The sequence below is a fragment of the Nyctereutes procyonoides genome, unplaced genomic scaffold (assembly GCF_905146905.1).
Source record: "Nyctereutes procyonoides isolate TBG_1078 unplaced genomic scaffold, NYPRO_anot_genome, whole genome shotgun sequence".
Lineage (NCBI taxonomy): Eukaryota > Metazoa > Chordata > Mammalia > Carnivora > Canidae > Nyctereutes > Nyctereutes procyonoides.
In genome coordinates this window covers 55,281,579-55,303,290 of record NW_026575043.1, presented here as the reverse complement: position 1 = coordinate 55,303,290, position 21,712 = coordinate 55,281,579, and the positions used below count along the sequence as shown (strand labels likewise).

The following is a 21,712-nucleotide window of genomic DNA, read 5'->3' as shown; positions in this document are numbered from 1 at the left end:
CAGTGTTTTTCACCTCTCCCAGGGCAAGAGTCAGTGCCTTTAAAGGCAATACAGGAATTTGCAGGTTCTTGCTGTCAGAAGTCCCAGGTGGGTGGGGAAGGGTCAGAATTTGGTCTAAGAATCCTCTGTGTAAAGGGCAGTGTAGGCAGCTGAGGGCCAGAGGTGAGAGACTTTGGTCCAAGGCAGTCTCATTGCCCTCCTCCTTATTCTGCTGATGTTGTAATTATTATTATTATCATATTGAATTAAAGTTACAGGGATCCTTGGGTGGCTCAGTGGTTTAGTGCCTGCCTTTGACCCGGGGTACGATCCTGGAGTCCTGGGATTGAGTCCCCCATGCTCCGGCATGGAGCCTGCTTCTCCCTCCTCTCTCTCTCTCTCTCTCTCTCTCTCTCTCTCTCTCATCATAAATAAATAAACCTTTAAAGAAAAAAAATGAATTAAAGTTAGTCACTTTGGAGAAGGGAAAGTTCTAGAAGGGAATTCACCAAAACTTTACTAGAGGTTGTTCCTGGGTGATGAGATTTTTTAGAACTTTTTATTATGGAAAATTTTAGACATCCACAGAAACAGGAAAATATGATGAACCCCCTTGTCCTGATCACCCGGTACCAAGGATGTTGTCAGCATCCTGCTGTTCCGGTCTCATTTATCCAATTGACCCCTTCTACTTTTTTTTTTTTTTGAATATCCTGAAAACCTCAGAGAAGTTGTTATACTCATGTGGTGGTGGTGGTATTTTGAGTGATCATTATTTTTTATTCGTCTGGGTTTCCTAGTTTGTGTATAGAAATTTGTATTTTTTTGTCTGGCTTTAAAAATTGTTGAACTTTTGGGCACCTCTGTTTCCTCATCTGTAAAATGGGGCTGCTAACAGGAGTCCGTGAGCTCATCTCTGTAAGATGTTGAGGCATACCACAGTATAGGTGCAGCTGTTTGTATTGTTTTGAATGAGGTATGATTTTTATTTTTTTAAGATTTTATTTATTTATGAGAGAGAGAGAACATGAGTTGAGTGGCAAGGGGGCAGAGGGAGAAGCAGGCTCTCTGTTGAGCAGGGAGCCTGATGTGGGGCTCGATCCCAGAACCCCAGTATCATGACCTGAGCCAAGGGCAGATGTCTGCTCAACCAACTGAGCCATCCAATCACCCCTTGAATGAGGTATAATTTTTAAGGAGTAGATTCTGCTTTTAGGCTCTTGACCACAATGTGAGCTGCTCTGCTCAGAACCACCATCCCCTTGTGCTTTCAGCCTACGCCACATGGCAGTTACATACACATGACATGATTAGAGCCCAGGTTCTGTGCTGATGGCTGAGAGACCCTGTGCTGGCACCCACCTTCTCTGTTTCCATATCTGTATGTCGAAATTGTCATGGCACCCCTAGGGCTGCTTTGCATGAACGGAATGAATGAGTGTGAATAAAGGTGCAGTGTAGTGCTTGACATAAAATAAGTGTTGATTGGCACCCTCTCTCCAGTCTTTGGGAATGATTATGGGACCAGGACAGGAATGAGATGTGGAACCACCAGCCAGTGGAACATGCTTTGGCCACGATACAAAACAATCAGATCACCTGGGTCCCTCCCTGCTGTGAGGTTTTAGACAAGTGTCTTAACCTCCCTGGGCATTGTATGAAGAGCTCGAGTCTGGGCTGTGGAAAGCTGCAGAGGTTGGAGCTCCAGCTGTTGGAACTCGGGTACCCCTGCCCTTCCCCACCCCACCCCGTCACCCTAATAGTGGTCATAGCCAGGCAGGCTGGCTGGCAGGAGGGGCTTGGCATGAGGACCAGCAGATGCCAGTCTCGCTCTGTGCACAGATGTATCTGCCAGTTTCTGATGGGGAGAAGCGATCTGGGAGCCGCTCACTTCATTGATAATTAAATTCAAATTAAGAGAGATTTGCATTTATCAAAAGCCTGTTTGACAAGGTGTCACTGTTGCTATCCAGCACCCAGGCAGGCGCTGGGGAGCCTGGGGAGTGGGCAAGAGAAGGCGCAGCCACGTGGGGGTAGAGAGAGAGAAACAGGCAGGGGCAGGGGAATGGGGAGAGCAACTGAGAGACTGCTTGTCAGCCCTTCATTATTACAGAGGGTCATGGCTCCGTGGTAAATGGGATAAAAAACTGTGTGGCCTTCATCAGACTGCTTAACCTTTCTGAACTTCAGTTCCCCACAGAAGCCCCCAGGGGCTCCTTCCAAAGAGATGGACTGCTATAGTTTGGCTTTGTGTTAGGCAAGGAGTCTCCAACCCTGCCGCCCCTCTCAGCTGGAAGCAGGAGAGCCATAGATCTGTGGGGGACGCTGATGGTGCCCCTCCCACCCAGCTTCCTTTACCAGCTAGTGCTGCCAGCTATTGTGAGTTGGCTAAGAACAGCTCCCCACTGTTCCCCTTTCCAGGGTATTCTCAACCTCCAGGAGCTTCTTGCTCAGAGGTGTCCCATCGCACCCCACTCTGGTGGCTGACTCATGGATTCAGGGGGCCAACAACCTGGTCCCTTCCTTCAAGGCAGGACAGCCCTATGGTTCCATTCACCCTCCAGAGCTCCCCCTGGGATCAGGTTGAGACTAGACTCTTGTTGAACCCACCTCTGCCCAACTTCTGCCCTGCCCCAACCTGCTTCCCTCACTCCCTCCTTCTGAGTGCCTTCCCTCCATACAAATCCCCACCTTAGGTTTTGCTTCTAGAGCATCCAACCCAGGACAGCCCAATCCAGACTCAGGTCCCATCTTCAGTAATCTGTGATCTCCACCAGGTTGTCAGCCTCCCTGAACTGCCTGGGACACATGAGGATAAGATAGGCCCCACTTCTTCGGGTTGTTTGCTAGAATCAGGAAAAACTGTGGATATGATATTCCTTCTTGTCAACTAGAGGCTCTCTTCGGAGATGAGAAGGATCCTGTTGGTCTGAGTGGACCAAGTATGCTTGGCAGGAGAATAGACAGGGTTTGGGGAGCAGAAAAAAGAGTGGTGTGTACCGGGGGCAGAGGGGTAGATTCAAGAGATGTCTAGGAAGCAGATATTGAGGTTTTAATGATAGATATAGAGAGGAGAGAAGGATAGTCAAGGACAACTTCTAGAGTTGGAGGGCTAGGTGGACGATGGAGCTCCTCCTGAGATGCAGGAATCTCCTTATACCCCTGGGAACCCTCCAGATGAAAAGGTCAGTGCTCATTTTGGAGAAGTATAACCTTCACTTGCTGTGTGACTCTGGGCAAGTCACCCTTCATCTCTGGTCCTTAGTTTGCTCATCTAAACAATCATAACATCCCTCCTGCCACATCCCTTTGCCACATAGTCAAAAGGGTCTATATGGTGGGATAGATAAAATAATATTCGTCATCATGGATATTTCTCTAAGGAACTGAGGTCTGGCTATATCAAGAAACACCAAAGTCAGACTTAGCAAGGAACAGTCCATATAATGGGTCTCTGGGCAGTTAAATTCCACTCCATGGGAGTCCCAACAATCCAGGAAAGGAGCCCCAGGACAGCTGGTTCAGGATAGGCTTATGTTCAGAAATGCTGGCTGTTGAGGTCATGGTTACTAAAATTGTTGCTTTTCAAGCTCTGTACTAGAGCAAAGCCTCCTGGATCCTCAGAGGGTACTCTTCTTATGGCAATGGGAGTTCCTGGTTTTATCTGATCTATTTCCCCACCTCATCTCAGACCAGCCAATTGCTTTTCCTTCCTTGGGAGACTTTTGTATTGTGGCAAAGAAAACCTGATATGAGAAAATCTATTTCACAAAGTGGATGAACAAAAGGATGGCTATATATGCATTGCACAGCCTCATCCATTCCTTCCACAGTGCTCAGCTTCCCAAGGTCATTTCAAATAGGATAAAATTTCAAAAGAAAGGTTTCCTCTAAGAAACTGCCTATGGTGTTAAAAGGTGTGGGCCCACCTTCATTCTGCTAAAGGGTTGTTCATAGTTACAGGTCCTAGATGTTAAAATCAGAGAAGACTTATATTCAAATCCTGACTCTGCCTTGAATCAGCTTTGTGACCTTAATTATCACTTGACTTCTCTGAGCCTCCATTTTCTTATATGTAAAATGGAGATATGAACAGAGCAGTTGGGAGAAGCAGTGAGGTGGTCATGGGGCCATGTCCAGAGTAAATAAATGTCAGTATTTGGCATTTCCAGTAACTTCCCTGTCCTTTTCATCCTATTTTGGATCAGCTCCTCCCCCTTCACCTTGCTCCTTATAGAAAATTTTCCAGTGTTAAGATGTTCTCTGTCATCTGTGCTTTCAAAGGCAGCCCAAGACTTGGGATGAGCTGGAAATCCACTTAACAACTTTCCAAGCACCCATGAATGGCTTTGGAGGGGCCAGATTTCCTGGGCAGAGGAGCAAGAACAGCAAGTCCAGGATTTTGTTAATGGGGGACAGTTGATATGGAGGCAAGTTTCATTTTTCCATCAATACTGTAGATTGAGCTGGCAGCAAAGAGATTTTTGGAGTTTTATTGAAGTTTTTATTTTTTTCTCTTTTTTTTTTTTTGAAGATTTTATTTATTCATGAGAGACACACAGAGAGAGGCAAAGACATAGATAGGTAGAGGGAGAAGCAGGTTCTCCGCAGGGACCCTGATATGGGGACTCAATCTTAGGACCCTGGAATCACAACCTGAGCCAGAGGCAGATGCTCAACCACTGAGCCACCCAGGTGCCCCAAGGTTTTTCTTTAAAAAAAAAAAAAAAGTATAATAAAGCCTGTCAAATTGAGAACTCCCTCTTGATACAGAAAAATGTATACAGAGGGTAATTTTATTTTCCTGGCCATGGTGGAGGCAGGTATTCAGAAATAGTGAGCTACTGGGGCACCTGGGTGGCTCAGTTGGTTGGGCGTCTGCCTTCAGCTCAGGTCATGATTCTGGGGTCCTCAATCAAACCCTGTGTTAGAGGCTTGATCAAGCCTCTTCTCTCTCTCCTCCCCGCTTATACTCTCTCACTGTCTCTGTCTCTCTCAAATAAATAAAATATTAAAAAAAAAAAGAGGTAGTCTGCTACCAACCAGTTTTGTGGCTGGGTGCGTCCTCATCTTTCATATTAATAAGTCTCATCCAGTTGATGTTCTCTATTTATTGACAAAACCAGAAAAAAGTGCTACAGCTAAATATGGCCCCAGGCTGAGGTAGTCTGAAGTTAGGGGAACAAGGAGGGCAGGATTGGAGTGTTTTTTTTTTTGTTTTTTTTTTGTTTTTTTTTCATAATTGGAATCACAAAGATCTGTACTCCCATGTCATACCTTGGCTGGGACTCTAGGGCTTCGCTTCAGAGATCTCTGGTGTGACCTCAAAAGCTGTGTGACCTTGGGTAGGTTATACCACCTCTCTGAGCTTCAGCATTATTCTCAGTAAAGTGGCATTGTATCTTTTCTGATGTTTCAGGCTGCTGGACTAGTCCATGGCTCAATTTTCCTACCTACGTATAGTGCCTGAGAAGTGAGTGAGATCAGGTGACACCTGAAGGACACATTTCTCTAGTTTCTTCTTTTTTTTAATCATCTCAAGAGATGAGAGGAGATTGTATGTGAAAGGAGATCTTTGTTGGTCATCAAGCCTTGACTTCTTAGACCCTTAGAATTAATATTATAATTTAAACCTGTATCTTGGGTACAAATTAGGGGCTCAGTTTAACATCCCCCCACAACACACACTACACACACTTCTTGGTAGAAGTGTCCCTCCTTCTGTCTTCAAAGGAGACCATCTTTTTTTTTTTTTTTAAGTAGACCCCATGCCAAACGTGGGGCTTGAATTCCTGACCCCGAGATCAAAAGTCTCATGCTTTACCAACTGAGCCAGCCAGGTGCCCCTCAATGGAGACAATGTTTTATTAAGTGAGCAAGCTCCTGGACACAGATACCTATGCCTGCCGCTTGTTTGGTAACCCGGGTTAAGTGTTTTCCTTCTCCACAAAGAGGCATGATGTCATCTTTTTAGGCTAAATGAGATGACAATAAAAATATTTACTGAGGACTTGCTCTCTGTCTAGCCTTCTGCTAAGCATCATCTAAATATCTAAACATCTAAGAACAGTCCTGTGAGATGGGTACCTGTGTTATCCCCATGTTTCAGGTGGGGAAAACTGAGGCTCAGAAAGATAAAGTAACATTTCAAATCACATAGCAAGTAAGTAGCAAAGTCCCAGCCCTGGGCAGTTTCAAAGCCTGGGCTCCTGTGCCCCCCAAGTTATGTGACCTCCTGATAAATGTCAAGGTTTCAGCTCCATGGCTGTATGTAGTAAGCACCCAGTAAATGTTGGGTGCAGCGACCATGACAACGGTGGTAATGCTTGGGCAACCTTTGCTTGGGGGCAGGGGGACAGAATGTAGGATGGATTTCCTGGCGAGTTCTATCATGGATTCATAAATTTCCATCAGATTTCCAAATGGGAAGTCTCATGCTGAGATGAGCCACATGCAAAGTACAGCCTTCCCATCTAGAATAAAAGGGATATATTTGTATATACATGCTTACACTTTGGTATCTCAGAAGCCAGGCAGAACATTGTAAAGCAATGTACAATGGCATAAAATATTGTCCCAATTTAATCCATCTATCTAGTGTTCCATCTAATTACTATATTAGAAAAGTCTTCAGACCATGTATTGAACATTATAAATGGGAATAAAATGATTCTGGTAATGGCTTAATAAAACAGGTGAGGTAGCTCCGTCTGTCTGCCTGTATCCTTGGACCATGGCCAGATTGATTTGTCAGGGAAGGAAGAAAAAAAAAGAAAAGAAAAGAAAAGAAATGGGCTTGTGTTGTTGCACTTTGGAGATTGTCTCCATTAGGGCCCTTTGATTTTATTCCTGTTTTTCCTTATGAGAAGTGGTTATCGGTTCTTTTTGTTAACAGCAAAATATGTAGAACTGATGGAAAAACTGACAGCGGCTGTTTCATATTTTATAAAGCTGCGCCCGGCTTATAATTTGCTGGTTGGGATGAATTGAGGAACTCTGAAACTCCTGGTGAATTTGCAGCTGATGGCTGCAGTCATGTCTGAGGGCATGTGTAACCATCAGGATTTAGCTGCTCTGAGAAGCTGCAGCTGGGAGAGGTAGAGGTAGAGGGTAGATGGAGACCAGTCAGAGGAGATCTGGGTCTTTTGTGCATCAGATCCTCCTTCCTCTATGTGCCTAGAGAGGTGTTTGCTTTTTCAGAATCTCTGAGGCTTTCTGTATAAATAAAAAAAAATGACTTTCCATTCTTCCCTTCCCCAAATGCTCAGTGTCTTTGTATTGTGAGTCCCTATTCCCTTTCCTTAAAAGCTGCCATCACTAATGAGGCTTGACATATCCCTGCCTGATTTGCTCCTGGCTTTGGAGCTACTATCCAGCAACCAGTGACAGACGGGCCACACTACCCATAGGTGTGTATCCCTCTTCACTTATGAGGCACAGCGCCATGATGAAGGCAAAAAAAAAAAAAAAAAAAAAAACCCTTCCCCCAAGTGCCGTGAGTTTTTCCAGCCCCACACTCTAATGTCTTGCTCTGAGTAGACTAATACGCGGGTGTCAGAGGTTAAATTCCAGTGCACCAAGAGGGTGCCAGTCCTTCTCAGAGGCCTAGCATTCACACCAGGCGTCATCCACGTTGTCATGGCTACGCGGGCCCAGGACCCCAGAGACAAGAGCGCAGAATTAATGGCAGTCCCGAGTAAAGGATTCCTGTCTTGGTGAGGTTGATGGATTACATTGATGTACCATTTGTCATACTGTAATTGTTCTGGCAAATGTAATACCCACTAGTATAAACATTGTACTGCTTTGCTAATAAAACCCAAAATAGGAAGAGAAAGGATGATACAGTGTTATGCTCACTTAAAGAGACAATGCCTCCTTTGCAAGTTGGAGCCTACTTCTTCTTCCAGAAGCCTCGGTGCCTGATGTCTTCTCCATCAATGTGCACACATGTGCTAAGCAGCTGTCCAGCACCCGCCATCCCAGCGTGTATGGTATAGGGTGTGTGTACACAGAATACTCTCTTAGTTTCCCCCCCTATCAGAATCTCCCACGATTCCTCTTCTTGGAGGTTTCATTCAGTCTGGCTGGGGACTGACTGACTAGTTATTGTTTACAACCTTTTTGAGTCTCGTTGGTTCCTGCCTGACATCCCTGAGGGAGGCTGTTTGTCCAAATTGACTTGGCATTCAAGGCTCTGCTCTAGCATAGCTGCTGCTTCCAAGAGGTCTTTGCCTGACCAACCCACCTTCACTGAGCTCACGTCTCTCCAGCTGTGTGATTCACAGTGAATCTGCCACCACCTCGTACCTGTATTGCCTTATGATCCCTCTCGTCAGATGATACGTCCTTGAAGGACTATTCTTATTGGTAATGCACTCAGCTGCAAGTAACTGGAAATTCAGCCAGTGATGCCTTAAATTTATTGGGGGGGGGTGTGTGTGTGTGTTTAAGAAATTTTATTTTTGGAGCAGTTCCAAATGAGATTCACAGAAAAGTTGAGCAGGAAGTACAGAGAGTTCCCATATAACTTCTGCCCCCACATATGTGTAGTCCCCCCACATCAGCACTCCTCACCAGAGTGGTACATTTGTTACAGTTGATGAATCTGTGTTGGCACATCATTACCCCAAATCCAGTTTCCATCAGGTTCACTTTTGGTGTTGTATATTCTGTGTATTTGGACAAATGTATAATGGCATGTGTCTACCATTAGAATATCATATAGAATATTTTCACTGCCCTAAAAATCTTCTGGGATCTACCTATTTATCTTCCCTCTTCCTAACCCCTGGCAACCCCTGATCTATTTGCCATCTCCATGGTTTTGCCTTTCCCAGAGTGTGCTATAGTTGGCACTGTACAGTATGCAGGCTTTTCAGATTGGCTTCTTTTACTTGATAATATCCCATTTAGGTTCCTCCATGTCTTTACATGGCTTGATAGCTTATTTCTCTTTAACACTGAACAACATTCCGTTGCCTGAGTACAACAACTGTTTATTTATCCACTCATGAACCACAGGACAGCTTGAGAGTTTGTTTTTCTCAAATGATAAAGTTTACAGATAGGTGACCCTCTGTCTTTCCATTCTGCCATCTTGGCCTCCATCTTTATAGCTGCAAGATGGTGGCTTCTCCTTCTGGTCTCATGTTTGCAGACCAAGAAGGAGAAAAAGGTAAGGCCAAAGGAACAGAGGGCAAAAGGTTTTCTTCCAGTAAGGACTTTACCTTTTAGGCCAGGAGGTGAAGCCCTCTCCGGGACATCTAATCTTCATCTCATTGTCCAGGACTCTCTCTGGCCACACATAGCTGCACGAGAGGCTGGGAAATTAGAACTTGTAGCTTTTCCATCCTAGTAGAAGGTGGTATGATGGTTGAATTATATCCCCTCAAAATTCATAGGTTGGAGTCCTAAACCCCAGTACTTCAGAATGTGACTATATTTGGAGATGGGTAATTACCTTTACCTTGAAAGGTAGTTCTGTTAAAATAAGGTCATTGGGGTGAACCCTAATCCAGTATGACTGGTGTCCTTATAAGAAGAGGCGATTAGGACAAGACGTACATATTCAGAGGAAAGACCATATGAGGAAAGACAGCTATCTACAAGCCAAAGAGAGAGGCCTCAGAAGAAGCCAACCTGCCAGCACCTTGATCTAAAACTTCCATCCTACAGAATTGTGAGGAAATAATTTTCTGTTATTTAAAGCTACACAGTCTGTAGTACTTTGTTGTGGCAGCCCTAGCAAACAAATGCACATGATAAGGGAGAAAGGGGTTGGAATAGCTTTCGGGTGTGGGGTGGGCAATGTGTAGTGCTTAATTATCTCTTTATCCCATTTTACATAAAAATAAACAGAATCAGGGTCAGTAACAAGTCCAGTGCTACATGGCAGTCTAGTATAATGGTCAGAGTTTTGTGGGTTTTTTTAAGATTTTATTTATTTATTCGTGAGAGACACACACACACACAGAGGCAGAGACACAGGCAGAGGGAGAAGCAGGATCCATGCAGGGAGCCCGACGTGGGACTCGATCCCGGGTCTCCAGGATCATGCCCTGGGCTGAAGGCGGCGCTAAACCGGTGAGCCACCGGGGCTGCCCAATGGTCAGAGTTTTGACTGAGATCTCCTGGGATTGAATCCCAGTTCCACCACTAAGTTCTGTGCAACTTTGATAGAATTGCTTCAGTCCCCTGAGCCTCAGTTTCCTCTTCTGTAAAATGGAGGTTGACAATAACTCTGATGTCCCAAGGCTGATACGATAATTATAAATGAGGTGAACTATAGGATATTATCTACAGAGTGCTCAGGCGTAACAACCATTTTATAGGTGCTCACAGAGCTGGAATTGGAACCCAGATCTGTCTGATTCCCAGACTGGCATTCTGCTCCCCTAGGAGAGTGGCCAGATGATACCAGCACAGAAACGGCTGAGATTTATGTCCCCATGATCCATTCTCACTGTCTCTGTCCCCAAAAAGTGTCCAGAGAGTGCACTCTCTGCCCAGGGAAGCCCCCTCCTCCCTGATACACCAGATGTGGAGTGAGGGGCTAAACAGAAGCCTGAAGCCCTCTCATTCTCCCATCTCCAGGATCCAGGTCTTAGAGCCTGGGGGCTCCAACTGCTAGATCACATAGAACCGGGTTTGATAAAAATGGAGGATGTGCACCCTTGGAGCTGAGTGCCTGCAAAGCTGTTGTGAGGATCACCTGGCAGAGGAGGGGAAGGCTACAGCTGCTGGCCTAGAGCAGACCCCTGAGATACTGCAGCCAAAGGTGGAAAAGACTCGGGTAGACATGTCCAGGAAGGTGATCTATCCCGCAGGGCTTGCTAAGTGAGACTTTTGGGTGGTCCAGATCCCCATACACATGAACTGACTGGTAAGGGGAGATTCTCCATCCAGGACCTGGCCCTTGGCCTGTCCCTAAAAATACTTCCAGTATATTTGGTGCAGCTGTTGTGGAAAATAGTATGGCAGCTCCTCAGACATTATAAATAGAATTACCATATAGTCCAGCAATTCCCGTTCTGGGTATATATCCAAAAGAATTGAAAGCAGGGATTTGAACAGATACTTCTACACCCACATTCACAGCAGCATTATTTACAATAGCTAAAAGGTAGAAGCCACCCAAGTGTCCATTAACAGATAAGTGGATAAACAATTGTGGTCTTTTCATACAATGGAGTATTATTCAGCTTTCAAAAGGAAAGCAGTTGTGACACATGCTGTAATATGGATCTTTAAGACCTTAAGCTAAGTGAAATAAGCCAGTCATAAAAGGACAGGTACTGTATGATTCTGCTATAACATACTGTATGATTGATACCCAGAGTAGTCAAGTTCACAGAGGCAGAGGTGGTTGCCAGGGACTGGGGAGTTAGTGTTTTATGGGTACACAATTTTAGTGTTGCAAGATAAAAAGTCCTAGAGGTGACTGGTGGTGATGGGTGCACAACTAATGCCATTCAACTATGCACTTAAAAACGGTTGAAATAGTAAATTTTATGTTATGCATATTTTACCATAATAAAAATACTACTGCTTTCATTACTGCTGCTACTACTGATGATACTAGTGATAATAAATGATGCTGTGCTGCATACTTGACACAAATTATCTCGTGAAATCCTCCTGATAATCCTATGTAGATACTGTTAATAATTAAAGACATTAACAGTACTGAGATTCAGAGAGGTTAATACATTTGTCCAAGGTCACACAGCTAGCAAATGGCTGAACTGGGTCTTGAACACACGTCCATCTGTCCAAAACCCAGTCTTTCAACCATACCACTCTAGACTTCCCCAGACTCTGATTAAAGCAAGGTTGAACTTGACACTATTGGCATTTTGGGTTGGATAATCTTTTGTTGTGAGAGGCCATCCCAAGCATTGTTGATTGTTTAGTAGCATTCCTGGTCTCCCTCCACTAGATGCCAATAGCTCACACTTCCCACTCCTCAAAGTGAGATGGCCAAAAATGTCTCCAGACATTACCAGATGTCCCCCAGGGGGCAAAATCACCCCCACTTAGACGTACTGGTTTAACAGGGCCTCCTGGCAGCTTAGGGGATATGGAACAGTTGCTGTTGCCCTCACCAAGGGAGATTAGCTGGCCTGCAAGTTGTTTCTGCTCACAAGCTTGCAAAAGCCCATATTTTAAAGTCACACAAATGGATGGAAATCAGATCATGCACAAAAAGATCATTGGGGCAGGCTGGGGGAGGGAGGCACAGATGCTTTCTTTGCCTATTGAAAAGATTTTTCCACAGGAAAGTCCCCACTGCCCAGATTCCCTCACCCTTAAAATGCCCAGACAGCTTGAAAACATCCCTTTTGGCATAAGGCTGGGCCCACCCTTACTTGTAGCTTGAACAGTGTTCATTTGTAAGATGGTTCATCTTAGCAAAAAAACATCCATGCAGGTCTGTGTAGGTATGTGGTCCACACACATAGTGGAATTGTAGCCTTTCAATTAAAGATGTCAGGATGCTTTATATTAGTTGAATAAAGAAGGTGGTAGAATAGGATCCCATTTTTGAGAAACATTCTGCCTATGAATGTACATGTTCGTTCACATGTAGAGAAAAGCCCAGGAGGGTGGGCCCCAGTGTGTCCCAGTGGTTTTGTTCACATCTCTATTTCCAGCACTCTGGCACATAGTAGGTGCTAAATCAGGACTGACAACCAAGTCAGAGTGGAAAGACCAGGCTGTCAAACTTTCTTCTTTGTGTGCTTCTTTGTCATTTGAATTTTTTTCTAATGAGCGTGTAGTCACTTGATGACTAAAGGGGAAAAAACTTGCCCCAAGCCCCCAAAGAAAGGAAATTAAAAAAAAAGAAGAAGAAGAAGAAGAAGAACCATGCCTTGAATTTGCCCAGCTCTTCTCTTCCTTCTGCAGAGTTCAAAACTCACGTGCCCAACTGGCCTCAGCCATGGAAAGAAGCAGGGTTTGTGCTTCATGGTCCTTGTTTGGTCATGCATTGATAATATTGGACTCCTGAAGAAAGTCGCTTCTTACTTCTGCTTTGGTTTTTCCCTTGGGCTTTTGAAGTGGGGCGGGGGGACCAACAGGCGGTGGGTGTCAACAGGAAGGCAGTTAGAGGAGTTGGGCCCTGGAAGATGCAGTTTTACTACCACTCCAGGTGGGAGGTAGACAGCAGGACCAAGTGACTTCCTGGTGGAGAGGGAGCTTCCATTCCTGTGACTTCTTTCTCTGTGGTTTTGAAATCCTTCCAGAGCTGCCCAAGCACTGAGAGAAGCTTGGGGGCATGTGGAGGTCAGAGAGGAAAAACAGGGACTAGACTTTGGAGAGGGGGAGCAAGTTTCAGGACCACAAAGAAGTAGGGGCATGTCATCTTTTTTTTTTTTTTTTTTTTCGGTCATAGAGAAGGGAGAAGAAACACCCTCAGCCTCAGCCTTCTGATTTCTGAATATTCCAAAGGCCTTTTTGAGTTTGTACAATTGCATCTCAGATGTTTTTGTTTTTTGAAGTTTACAACTGACCCAATTCGTAGAAAAAGATAAACACCCTTCCTATGTTTGGAGTCATATGTAATTTTTATCTCTTGACCTTTAAATGTAAGCAGCAGTAAAATGAAGAACTATTGCAGTCATTTAACACTCTGGCTGTACTAACTGGTTCCTGCCTGAGAACCGTGGTTTTAAATTGGCTAATGCAGAATACTTGCAGAGCTAATAATAATTCAGATTACTCCTGTCAGCTATTCCGGTTTCATGGGTAATTTAGTAGTTGAATAAATTTTTAAAAAAATTCATTCGTTACCATGCACTGTTATGAATCAGTAGATGGTTTACCATTGGCAGCAGTAACTGTAAGAAGATTTAAATTGCTACTGAAAAGGATTTGAGTGAAGGTAATGTTTTATAATGTTCTAAGCCATATGCACTACTTTCAGGCCTCATCAGTTTTACATTGATTCCTAGTGAAGTGTTTAATTGCATCATGAATGCAATATAATTCAGTTCTTTCTGCTAATATGGTATATATCTCAAAGTGATATACAGCACTGACAGGGAGAATTCGCAGTTTCGTCCGGATTTGGGAGGGCAGTGAGAATTGGGCGCCTACTGGATGCATGGAGAGCAGGCGGCAGAGGGGGAAGCTGTAGCCTAGTGCTATCTTGCTAAGACTGGGTGGGGGGCTGTCATAAATGTGTGTGGGGAAGGGTAGACTGTGCTGTCACAAGCCCTCAATGCTGACGGCCAGCCAGAGACGGGTCTGGTATTATAGGCCTTCCCTCGGAGGGCAGGGAGATCTCTTAGCTGGCTGAGATGTCACAGAAAGCTGGCCAGGGTCTGGTATTATAAGCCTTCCCTCGGAGGGCAGGGAGATCTCTTAGTTGGCTGAGATGTCACAGAAGGCTGGCCAGGCCTGCTCTCGTCATCAGGTGCTCATGGATCTTGCCTGGTTCTCTCATTGGCCATTTCTAAGTAGTTATCAAGAATTGGGCTTTCTATTGCCATTTGTTTCATTTTTTTCATTTAATATTTACTAAGCTCCTAAGGAAATGGCAATGGAAGAGTGGGCAGTAGGCAGCTTGTCAGAGCTGGGGACAAAACCCTCTTTTGCTTTTTATTCTCTGCATCCCATGAAGCAGCCCAAGGTATAGGGATATTCTTGCTGGGGTAGGCTGCTGAATTCTGTTTTAAGAGGCATCTCTGCCTGCCATCCTTCCAAATTGCAGTGTGTGAAAGCAAAACTCATTCTTTCTGGCATTTGTTCATTTATTCACTCACTCACCTGTTCAGTAAATTCATCCATCCAGGCACTGTTCTAGCTTCTGGGGATATGGTGAACAGATACTCCTGCCCTCATGAAGCTTCTATTCTAGTAGGGACAGAGAGACCATAAGCAGGTATATAATTAAGAACACAAATTAGCCTCAGATATATCGATGACTGTCTTCCAGTGGGATCCACTTGGTACGTTGGTTCTGGATTTTTTCCAGTATGTCTCACTGCACTCACTTGCTTAGGCCGCTCAGCACCACAGACCAAGTGGCTTCAATAACAGAAATTTATTTTCTTGCAGTTCTGGAGTTTGAGATCAAAGTGTCAGCAGCATTGGGTTCTTCTGAGGGCTCTCTCCTTGGCAGTTCTCCTTCTATGCATGTCTAATGTCCAGATTTCCCCCCTTTTATAAGGACACCGGTCATATCGGAATAGAGACCTCATTTTAACTTGATTGCCTCTGTAAAGACCCTGTCTCCACATATCCAACTAAGATCACATTCTGAAGTAGTGAGGGTGAAGACTCCAACATAGGAATTTTGGAGGACACAATTCAGTCCATAACACTGTGTAGAGAGCGAGAGTGCGCACACATGTATGTATGTGTGTGTGGCAGGGTGGATGGGGGTTCTCAGGGAAGAGAACAAGGAAACAGTGCTAACTGTGCTCTAATCAGAAGGCTTTCTGTCAACCCCTATGAATGATGTGAAAGTCAGATTGCTTGTCATGTCAATTCCTTCTCCAGCAGGACCTTAAAATCAGAGTTCATGCATTTTTAGATATCTGATTGTTGTGCAGCCACAAAGCAGAAGCCCAGGATCTGGGGCTTCCCCCGCCGCTCCCCCCCCCCCCCCCCGCCTGGCGCCTCGATGTAATCAGAGCCTCCTTTTTATCCCTACTCTTGAGGAAGGCCAGCCAGGCCACCTTTTTGATCATTGTAACCTTGGCGCAGAAGAATAATTTATCCATGCCCCCAGACGAGGAAATTGCAAAATATTATTTATGAAGGTGAGCCGACATGTCGTAATTCTGGCCCTGCGTTTCTGGATGTGGCTGGCCAGGATGGGGAAATGTGGGTGATGTTTGATAATAAAATGGGACAGTGTACCCAAGAGATGGAGGTGTGAGAGGAACGAGGAGCCTGGCATCCCACAAAAGAGATTTCAAGGAATGAGAGTTGTTCTAGATACTGACCCCAACTGTCCTTCCATGGACTCCCAGGTCAGAAGTGGGATCCTATATCCCAGATCCCCCAGCATTCGGGATATAGAGAGACTGGTGTGAGAGGGGCTGTTGAACAGCCCTTTGGGTAGAGAAAGGTAGGGGGAATCTTTTGAGGATTATAGCCTTGGTTGTGGGAACTCGGAAGGTGTGTAGTAAAGTGGTCCCTGGCTTTGGAGCTGGCCAGCCTTGAGTTTGAGTCCTGGCTCCGATGCTTCCTTCATAGTTTGTGACATTGAACAAGTTAGGTCACTTTTAGGAACCCCAGTTTGCTCATCAGTACAATGGGATTAATAATCAGTCAATCCAAGAGTTGCTGTGAGAGTAGCATTGAGATAATGCAGGTAAAGTGTAATTGTCTGTTCAGGTGGCTTGACTCCTTACCTAGAAGCAATAGGGTGAGTAATGAAGAATGCAGCTCTGGAGCCAGAGAGCCTGGCTGGCATCCCCACTCTTAGACCTTAGACCAGTCACTTCATCTCTCTGAACCCCCATTTTCTTCCTCTGTCAAATGGGCATAAAAAAGGTTACAATTACATAGGGCCCTCTTGAGGGTTGAATGAATGAATGGAAGGAAAGCATTTAACAGTGCCTGCCCCATAGGTAACGCCCAGTAAATGTTGCCATTAATGTAAGTTCATCGGACACAATTCTTGGCAGTCTTCCTTCTTGAGAAGCTGTTCCCAACCTTGACTCGGATTTAGAGGCAGCCTGTCTTCCATCTGCCAATGCTGTCCTGTCGAACAACATGCTTAATTTAAAAATCCAAATGGATTGCATTCTTTATGTTTTGAAAAATTCTTCTGAGCATCAAGAAGTGCCCCCTTAAGGGGGCAGAATGTATGTTCCCTGGGGGAACCACTCCAGCATCTGTCCACCATAGGGGAGATAGCAGACTCCAGCAGACCCCAGCATCTCTGACTGCCCAACTCACAAAGTGGATGTAGCAACTCCTAAAACCAGCACGACTCTCAGGCATCAGCCATGGAAAGTTCAGCCCAGTAAATGTTTTGCAGCTTCTCAGCAATTTGGGGTTCTACCGAATTAGCGTTTGGTATTGAATTAGTATTCATTTTCTCTAATATGATATAAAAGTATAATCACATTAGAGACTTTTATAGCATATTAGATTATACATTTGGAACACGTCCCCGCCTGAAGCAGCTTTAGGGGGGAAAAAAAAGCCCCGCCAACAACAATAACAAGCGAACCGTCTTCTACCCTGGCTCACAAGCCTGGGCTTTTCCAGCTGGGCTGCAGCAACCTGGATAGAAAATTCTCTGCTCTCTGCCTCCTGGTCCCTACAGAGAAAGAATTTTCATTCCACTGCCTTGATTTGTGAAGCATTGAATTTAAGACCTTAATAGTCGTTCCAAATGAATGTTTCTTTAATCCCGGGGCAGAAACGCAGGCTGTGGTTGAGATGTAATTAATAGCACTAATTACTCTTCTCTCCCTCCATCCACTTTTCCTCCTGCCAGCATCCCCGTTCCCCAAGAAACCTGGCAGAAATTCCAGAAATGTTCACCTTTTGCTCCACAATGTCCCTGGGCAGGGAAACCAGAACTCACCCCAATCATGGCTCCCTGTTTTGGAATGTTTTTCCTCTGCTTCCTAATGGTTTCTCTAATTCTGTGACACCTGTGCCTTCCAGAAGTTTTATTTATTTATTTGAGAGAGAGAGAGAAAGAGTACAAGCGAGGTGAGGGGTGGGGGGAGAAGCAGATTTCTCGCTAAGCAGGGAGCCTGACATAGGTCTCAATCCTGGGACTCCAGGATCATGACCTGAGCCGAAGGCACCCAGGGGCTGAGCCACCCAGGGGCTCCGTCTTCCAAAAGGTTAGATTTTTGAGAACCTGTTTGCAGCCATCATGGTGACTCAACCAATTGTGAAGGATAATACCCTAAGGAGGTAGCAGCACATGGCCTGACTTACCTGAGCATCTTTCTCTGCAGTGCAGCCTCACTGATGCATTGGTCTTAACACAGATGAAGTTCCTCACAGACTTGGCAAGGTGCCTATCATCAGACACCCAAGCTGAGGGATCCCATCAGCAGCCCTGTTGGGCCCAAAACTTAGCCTCACCATACCATTTTCCACTACGAAGAATAAAGGATTAAATTTCCCTGTACATATAATGAAAACAACCAAGCTGGTCAGGAGGGCTGGACATGATTTATTTATACATTGCCAAATTCCCAAATAACTGCAGTTGGGTAGACTTGCCCAGATAAGCTTTGAATATAGGTTGCATCTTGCATGCGAACTTTGACGATTCAGCAGTAGCTTCCTGGAATGTCACATGGAGAAGGATTCTTTTTTTTTTTTTTTTTAAAGATTTTATTTATTTATTCATGATAGTCACAGAGAGAGAGAGAGAGAGGCAGAGACACAGGCAGAGGGAGAAGCAGGCTCCATGCAGGGAGCCCGACATGGGATTCGATCCCGGGTCTCCAGGATCGTGCCCCGGGCCAAAGGCAGGCACTAAACCGCTGCGCCACCCAGGGATCCCTGGAGAAGGATTCTTAGACCACATTCTGGATCAGCAAAAGAGTCCCATTCAGTCTATAAACATTTGATGTGCTAAGAACTGCTCTAGGCACTAGGGTCACTGCCTCAAGCTGGACAGCTAAATTCCCTCCCCAAAAGGAATTCACATTCCAGCTGGAAGAAGCTGACAGTAGATACCAATAAGGCCAGGTCATTCAGGACTTGAGCATAGGAGAGAGTTGTCATCCTATTCTAACTGCAATGGGAAACCATGGGAGGATTTTCAGTAGGGAGGCACTAGGATCTGGTTATGTTTAGAAAGTCAAAGCTTTTTTTTTTTTTTTTTTTTTTTTTTTTTTTTAAGTCATTTGGAGAAAGGAGGCAGAGGGGGAAGCTAGAAGGTCAGATTCAAGATTTGTTTAGGTGTCTGAGCTGAGCAAGGAATGGTGGATGATGGAGGATGGGGAGCAGTTGATTTGATTCAAGCTCTACTGTAGACATCCAGATGACTGAATTCATCAGTAATTGGATCGCAGGGTAGGAGTGGGCAATCCATTAGTAATGTCTGCCACTGGCATGCAAGGTGGCAGTGGCCACTTAAATGCTATATATTTGCCATCTCTACCCTTTAAGTCATTTTTAGCTGGTGAAGGGGGCTGGAGAGGTTGAAAGGGCTACTCAGGGGTAGTAATTTGTGGCTTTAGTAACAGTAACAACTAACAGATATTCCAGGAGGTGCATTTGAAGGGAAATATTCACTGGCTGTCCGTGCAGACACTGTGGGAGACTGGGGCAGGGGAGTAAGGTACCACATTGTCTCAACCTGAGATTGTCCAGAAATCAGTCAGGTACCACATTGTCTCAACCTGAGATTGTCCAGAAATCAGTCAGGTACCACATTGTCTCAACCTTAGATTGTCCAGAAATCAGTCAGATGGGACCTTCAAAAGACCAAATCCCTGTAGAGGTGTGCCAAGGACCAACATGATTCCAAAGAGACACAATCAAGGAGGTTCAAAGAAAAGAGGCTAGACAGAAACACATCAGTGGAACAGGTTAATAGGAAAAAAGTGTTTCATTCTCTCAGGTGAAAACAGAGGATCAGAGACAATCCTCTGTTCTCTCCACCCTACAAATAGGAAGGACTCAGCAGTGTTCTTCTTCTCCTCCTCTTCTTCCTCCCCTACTCCTTCCTCCTGATCCTTCTTCTTTTATAAACCTCTGTCTTCTCTAAGAAGATCATACACTTGGAGATAGTTGTCATGTGATTGGGCAAGGTGAAAAGTCAGCTTGGCATTGGGCAGAGAACTAGACTTTGGGAGGGAAGAGCCACTTTAAAAGCCTGGAGCACTCACACAATGATGTGGCAAGACTGAGGTCTGGGAGACCCATAATTTCATTACAAGAAATTTGTAAATCCTTCAGGGTAAGGGAAATATTGTGAGATCATGATATTGAACAGGGCTATATGTGTTATATGTAACTATCTATCTATCTATCTATCTATCTATCTATCTATCTATCTATGAGAGAGAGAGACAGAGAGAGAGAGAGAGGCAAAGACACAGGCAGAGGGAGAAGCAGGCTTCATGCCGGGAGCCCGATGCGTGACTTGATCCCAGGATTCCAGGACTCCAGGATCACGCCCTGGGCCAAAGACGGCACTAAACTGCTGAGCCACCCAGGAATCCCCTATAAGTTTCTATTTAAAAGAAACGGTATGAGGACAAACTTTGTGATTATAGGCCAATCTCTTCCACATTCGTTCCTGTGAAGAGTCTAGCAAAAATTGTCAAACTGCAGTCTCTGTCCTTATGCCCTCGATTCTCAGAGCTGACCCTGGACAAACTTAGTTTCCTTCATTGGCACACAGGCTGGCCATGAAGATAGAGGGCACAGGAAATGGGACCCACATGAGGCCTCCACCCCAGCTCCTTCCCCTTAGGCCTGGAAGAGCCATACAGGTCTGGACCTTTTACTCCTACCAGAAAAAACATTGACAACACCCACCTGGGACCCTAGCCTGGCCTTTCCAGCCAGGATGCTGGGCCAGCTTGGAGAACTGCCGGAGTATCCTATTTTAAAGTATTAATTTTCAAAGATACATTATTCTATAAGCAGTATACATATAATGTTTTAAGTTGAGACATCAAACATATGCATAGAGTGAATGGTAAGTCTCCTGAACTTCTAGCCCCCTTTTGGCTGCTCCACATTTATTTGTTTTTCCAGGACACTTGAGCCTATAGACAAGCATACAAGTGCAGCCCCCTTATTAAAATAGAAGAGAGGGACCGCCTGGGTGGCTCAGCAGTTGAGTATCTGCCTTTAGCTCAGGGTGTGATCCTGGAGCCCCAGGATCAAGTCCCACATCAGGCTTCCTGCATGGAGTACGTTTCTCCCTCTGCCTGTGTCTCTGTCTTTCTCTCTCTCTGTGTCTCATGAATAAACAAATAAAATCTTAAAAAAATAAAATAGAAAAGAGATTAGGAGATTACTCCTTCCTTCAATACTTATAAAGTGCCTACTGTATGCTGAGTGCGTAAACAAAAGAAAAATGGTCTCTCTGGCGTAAACAGTCTCAGAGGGGGTCTGGGGAGTCCAGTGAGAAGCACATAAACTAATAGGATAAAAGAATCACAAATTGTGATCCTACAAAGCAAATCTACAATGTCCAATGGTAGAGCATCAGGAGAAGGGAGTTATTAAATGGATCATGAAATATAAGGAGTCTGCCATGGAAAGAGGTGTGTGTGTCTTGGTGTGAGGTGTGATTCAGTGTCTGGGTAGTGTGGGATATGTCTGCGTGCATGTGTTTTTATCTCTGTGTCTGGGTGTGTGCTTCTTTACCTCTGTGAATATCTGCGTGTCTGGGTTTGTGTGTGTGTGTGTCTGCATGTGCACGAGTGTGTGGCTTGTTTCAGGGAGGGTTGCTGCAGATCTCAGAGCTTGTGTAACCAGAGCCATTGAGGGTTGGAGGTGCAGGGGGAGAACAAGGCTACAGCTGGCTATATAGGCCTCCTTAGCTACATAAGGGCTCTGGGTTTTTGACTTAGTACCCACAGAACTGACCACGGGGTACAAAGAGAAGTAATGCCATCTGACAGCATTTTGGGGGATCACTCTGAAACAGCATTATGGAGGTAAGCAGGTAGCCAGGAGGAGGCTGGTTAGGGGTGGTGAGCAGTTTGGGCTTCACTAAACGTGGAGCTGATGGAGCTGATGGGGCTCACTGATGGATGATGTAATGTGACAGAAT

General features: G+C 45.0%; 1 protein-coding gene across 1 annotated transcript in view; it reads left to right on the top strand.

Annotated features, from left to right (window-relative positions):
* CUX2 (cut like homeobox 2) overlaps window positions 1-21,712 on the top strand; it is a 231,915-nt gene that overhangs the window by 58,352 nt on the left and 151,851 nt on the right. The gene's annotated exons all lie outside the window — the stretch shown is intronic.